The 6,000-nt window shown below is 37.9% G+C and overlaps 1 protein-coding gene across 4 annotated transcripts in view; it reads left to right on the top strand.

Moving 5' to 3' along the window:
- The first annotated feature begins 716 nt into the window (after positions 1 to 716).
- LOC121736403 (latrophilin Cirl) overlaps positions 717 to 6,000 on the top strand; it is a 343,009-nt gene continuing 337,725 nt past the window's right edge. For all 4 annotated transcript variants that reach the window (XM_042127572.1, XM_042127571.1, XM_042127574.1 and 1 more), the window contains exon 1: positions 717 to 908. The gene's annotated coding sequence lies outside the window, so the exon portion shown is untranslated. The remainder of the gene's footprint in view (positions 909 to 6,000) is intronic.

Genomic DNA, 6,000 nt, shown 5'->3' with positions numbered 1-6,000 from the left:
GCTTAGATAGTAACATAAAGCTTTTTCGAAGCTTTATTAGATTACTAGTACTACAAATTAATATCTAATTAGATGTAACTTAAGGCTATAATATACAAGAGCTTTTTGTGCTATAGTTTACTTTTGCACATGCCTAATAATTACGTGATAGACATAGCGTACACCTTTTACAAATGCCTAAAGCTTAGTAACTTAAAGCTCTTTCGAAGCTGTTTTTGCTTAACATAAGGCTATTTATTATTCTTCAAATGCTTTTTTTTCTGATCATTTGTCCTTTTGCAACTGCCTAAAGCTTAGTAACTTAGAGCTTTTGAAACGCTTTATTATACAGTGAACGTTTTCAATTTCCATCAGTCATCTAATTTTATGTTAACAGTTAACGCATCAGTTCAGTAGTGAACTGCAACAGTCGCGGAAACCTTATAAAGACAGGAGTCAGGACGCTCACACGTAAATCTGATGGTAAAGTACATAAAGTACTTTGGCATTGCATACAAAGTACTTAGGTACTTTGTAGTACAGGTGCAGTAACGTTTTATCAGTTTTATCTGCAAGCTTCGCACTCAATCACCAACTTAAGGCCACTCTAGGCCGACGCACTAGACATAGCACGTGCATTACTCACTAAATATTTTCATAAAACGAACGCACCCGTCTCGACCGGCTACCCCCCCTCCCGCTCGCCCGGTAAAACCAGTTCAGTTTGCGCCCGGCCGCCGCCCGCGTTGGTCGTCGTCGCCCGCGCGCTCCGTGTTGTTACGAAAAACATCAGTACCATAACCAAACTAGTGCAGTGGATTCAGTGCTGGTGATTGTGATATTGTGATGTTCGGTGCGAGAGTCTTGGATTTGTCGTAAATAGTGTGGGAAGGGCCCGCCTCCGGGCGACGCATCGGGATATCATTAAGGTATTTATTGTAACGTTTCATTGTTGAAGATTTATTATGTTTGATCGATGGTTTTTGATTTGTTTCGTACTAGTCGGCAAGGATTTGCATTGTAGATGCACGAGATCCTCGCGCGTCCAGTTAATTAGTTAGGTAACGGTAGATTCTAATGACCCTAAGGCAACCCTTTAGTTACTTACATGTAGTTTAAAGGTTTAGATCAGTAAAGATTACCAAAACCTGCGCTAGACGTTGTAATTCCAATTGATTCTTATAAAATCTTTGTCATTTATATTACCCGGTGCTTCCAGAATCCCGAATGGTACGATTTAAATAACAAACCATTAAATACAATCGAGACAATAAAAATCGGTAACAAAAAATGTTTCCTTACCTGCACTTTTTCATTCAAGTTCAATGCTTACAAGTTGTTACACAGATGGCGCCGGCGGTATGAAAATAAGCTTACGTATGTTTGTTTGTGAGTATTATTAAATGTACGAGCATAATTAATAGCTTAGTCCGGATTTACTGAAACAACGGCAATCAGCTATGTACTAATTTACATATTAATCTCGTATTATTGGAACCAAAGTATTCTAAATGTTAGCTTTGTAGTGTAGCGCATTCGTAGAACTTGTGGTGTTGTTTTGTAGTGGTGGCTTCTCTTGGCGTTATTTTTGTAGTGCTCCAAGAATTTACTGTTGCTGAGCATTTTTGTAGAAACATAAAGCTGTAGCAAACAAAGACTAAATGTCTTGAAGCTTTTATAAAGCTATGTAGATTGTAGATCAAGCTTACCAGCAGTCCTTAGAGAGCAAAATAAATAGTTCTTAAACTTTGATTGAATTTGAACACGTAAATGCATCTTGCAAGCTCAGAAATCACACCATAGTGGCCCTTATGTAACGAAATCTTTGAATCACTTGTAGACATGACCAATTACCATAATATTATCATCGGGTCTTATAAATTTATTATAAGGTGTGTTTATTGTAAAATGTATTAATACTAATGTGAGTCAAGCACTCACCTAAAAAGAAATATAAAGCACAGTTTTAAATTTTATCGCTAATATCACCAGGGCCAGATCTACCATATTATGGCTATTTGGGCTTAAGCCCAGGTCCCCATGAGTTCAAGGGCCTCCGCCCCCAGCTAAGTCAAGTAAAAAATAGACGATATTGCGAAAGAATTCATATTTTATTAAATTTTTGTTGGTATCCCTGAGAATCCTACGATAAAGGTTTATTATACAATTTAGGTGTTGGTACTACGAACTGACAGTTAAAATGTTGTGGCCCTAAGTAGTTTCAGCCCAGGGCCTCGTAAGCGGTACGGTCCGGCCCTGAATATCACAAAAGCGCTCGATTTAAGCATCCGCCCGAACGCGCGGTGTAGCAGTTAAACCGCGACTCGCGAGATTACAAGCAATTCTATGCAATTGAAAGCGCGACCGCGTCGCTATCTAAATAAATTGTTACAATATTTTCACACTTGTAATCTCGTGATATAGCGGCCAAAACGCTCGTTCGCGCGGTCGCATAATAAATCCAGCCAGACAAAATGCCGTGACCGGTCTCCCGTCTCACAGTCGTCGCTAAGATTTTTTACGCGATAAGATGGCGAACGATACGCTCTGATATCAATCATCGTTCTTCCATTCTTTTTATTCACTAATTGTATCTCAGGAATGATTTATCGAGAGGTATGTCGGCACTTAGATTCTCGACCGACAAAGTTGCCGCTTGATTTAAATCATTAAACTTTCAATGCATACCAAATAAGATAATGAATTATATTATGTTGCCTGAAAATCTGTAGTGCAGAAATTCATTAAGCGCGGGAATCGTAAATTTTGTCGTAAAAACTATGCCAGTTCTTTTCCGGATCTGAAAGTTTTCCATGTAACATTTTATCTAAATCGGCTCAGCGGTTTAACCCTCTGCAACTGACGTGGCTCAATTTTTACAATTACACTGACGTGGTTGTACAGGAGACACCATTGAATATTTTTATAGAATTAAATTGTACAGCAATTTTATTTATATTATTTGAAATATAAACAAATTTGTTATGTTAAATACATTATAAATAAAAGAAAACATTTTTATTTAACAAATTTTAAAGTGTTTATTGAGATCACACAAATCAGTGTATACATTTTTACTAAGGCACTATTGACATAGAAAAAAATACAAAAGTAACTTTTTTAATATTTAACATTAGGTATTTTAGAAATTAACAATTACACTAATCAGACGAGTAAACATTAGGAATATTCATTGGTTAATTTAAAAATTACACAGTTTCAAAATGTCAAACAGAGCTATGTGTTTGACAATAATATACAGTGTCTTGGAGCACTGAAGACAAATTTTCGAACAATCACAGCATCTTTATCTAGTTTATCTTTTTATTTTTGACGGACAAATATAACATAGCTTTTTGCCATCTGCAGAAAATGATAGTACTGCTGGTGGTGGAGGGGGGGTATCCTTACCTAAAACCTTAGCGATGGTCATACCGCATGCGTAGCTCCCTTGGCAATCTTTTATTATATAATCTTGTTTTCAATGCGTATTCGGTAGAATAGGGTGATAGGGGAGGGTAGGGATGGGAAGGGAAGGGAACAGGGGAGGGATTGGGCCTCCGGTAAACTCACTCACTCGGACTCGCACTTTGCATAGCGCAAGCGCTGTTTCACACCGGTTTTCTGTGTAATCGTGGTATTTCTCCGGTCGAGCCGGCCCATTCGTGCCGGAGCATGGCTCTCCCACGTCTAATATATTCGTAAGAGAACTTCCACTGTAACTAATGTTACAGTCGATGTTATCTTACGAGCAGGGTTGTTGCTTGAGTCTGCCATCTAAAAAATGAGTAAATAAATAAATTAAGAACATATTGTAAAAAATCTAGTTTAAAAAAATTAAAATTCTTCTTCCTCAATTATAAATAATCAAAAATACCGTATCGTAAACACACACTTACTGACGTGGTTGTTTAGGAGACACTATGGAAATATAACAATTTTACTGAGGTGGTAGTACGTAGGTCACACTGAAAGTTTTGCGTAACTTAAAAAAACGACGTGTTATAACCAAAATATTATGTTTATTGCTTTTCAAAATACTCTCCTTTACATTCTAAATATTCTTTTATGCGATCGAACCATTTTTTAAAACAGGAGGACCACAGATCTGAAGGCATGTTTTCTACGTGCTGATTGAACGCTATCACTGCCTCTTCGGAGTTGGTAAAAGTAAAACCTCTCATTAAATCTTTAATTTTGGGAAAAATACAGAAATCACAGGGTGCTAGGTCGGAGCTATGTGCAGGATGGGTGACGAGTTGTGATTTTTCGGAACCTAAAAATGACTTTGTTTTGTTGGCCGTGTGTGAAGAGGCGTTGTCATGGTGTAGGAGCATGCGGCTTTTTGGTCGTCTTTCGCGAACCTTTTTTAATATCCTGAGCAAACAAATGGTAGAATACCACTCAGCATTAACACTCTTTTGATCTCCAAGTGGAATTGTACAAATGGGATCCGTAGTTCAGAAAAAAAACGCGATCATTTTCTTACCAACGTTTCTCGCCTGCCTCACTTTTGTTGGCTTGTTCTCATTTTCAAACACCTACGCACAAGATTGCTGTTCTTTTTCGGGTTCAAAACCACAAATCCACGTTTCGTCTCCTGTGAAATTGTCATAAACAGCATTAGAATGTCCGTGGGTGTGCTTCAGTAGCATCTGTGAGCACCATTTCATGCGAGCCCGCTTCTGCTCCGCTGTCAGTTCATGAGGGGTCCAACGACAACAAAGTCTCCGAACTTACAATTCTTCGTGTAATTTTTTTTTAATTTGGCTCATACCAATCCCCAATAGTCCTCGAATTGTCTCATCGGTAATCTACGGGTTTTCTTCAATTAGCCGCTTAACAGTAGCCACATTAATTTCGTTGACGGCAGTTGAAGGCCGCCCTTCACGAAATTCGTCATGTAAAGAAACTCGACCTCTCTCAAATTCAATATACCATCTCCTCACGGTGCTCAAACAAGGTACTTCCCTCCCAAAAGCATTTTGAAGACGAGCAGCACAGTCTTGCGGAGAGAGAGAACTTTTAAAATCATAAAAAATCATCGCTCTAAAATCTTTTTGACCTAATTCCAATTTGGTTGCGTACGTAGAACTTTGATGCGTGATAAAAAACAATTGACAAATGATTTCCCGCCAAATTTTTTTATATTGCTAGGAAGGTTGCAACGTTTAAAAAAATACAACATTCAAAACTCAAATAGTTCCGATTAGCTAGAAGCGCAAAACTTTTAGTGTGCCCCATGTATAATAGACACTTACGTTGACGCTGACGTGGTAGTACCTTAGACACCGTCCTTCCTCCACGGAAGCTTGCACTTGCTGCAGCCACACTCTAACCGGCCCACGAGGTCATCACGGTAAGGTACTGAGCCCAGCAGCGCGCAAATTTAAAATTTAATGAAAATAAACAGAATTCTATGTTTCGTGGTGTCTGTTGGACTACCACGTCAGTCGCAGAGGGTTAAGTGTGAAACATTTTCACATTGAAATTTTATAAATAAGAATAATATGTTAATGTTATTTTGATAGTTTACTATGATTTCAACTGCAAAATCTCAAATACACCTACAAAATCGAAGCAAATACCATTTAAAAAATATAGTTATTATTTACAGCCGAACATTAAAATGTCTCGTCCTTTTTTAAGTCGGTTATAAAACCACATAAATAAAAATATATAAGATTGTGGTAAGTTAAGTTACCTATAAATAGCAATACTGCCTATTCCCTGGGCACTTAAGATATAGGATATATGCGCTCGGGCGAAAAACCAAGATAAATTGTGAAATAAATTGGTTCTTTGGTTCTTCGACAAATATTGGCGACAAACAAAACTGTTTAAGTTTTTTATCGCTATGATTTCACGGGGAATGAAAGGCAAACAGTTATTGAGTGTTAATTAAAATGAGTATTCTTTTTATTGAAAACTAGATGTCGCCCGCATCTTCCGGGAAAATGCACGGTTCCCGTGCTATAAACGGACTTTGCACCGAAGTTCGTTTATCGCGAGTGAACCGTA

This window comes from Aricia agestis, chromosome 19, assembly GCF_905147365.1.
Source record: "Aricia agestis chromosome 19, ilAriAges1.1, whole genome shotgun sequence".
In the NCBI taxonomy this organism is placed as follows: Eukaryota; Metazoa; Arthropoda; class Insecta; order Lepidoptera; family Lycaenidae; genus Aricia; species Aricia agestis.
This window is presented reverse-complemented; position numbering and strand designations above follow the sequence as displayed.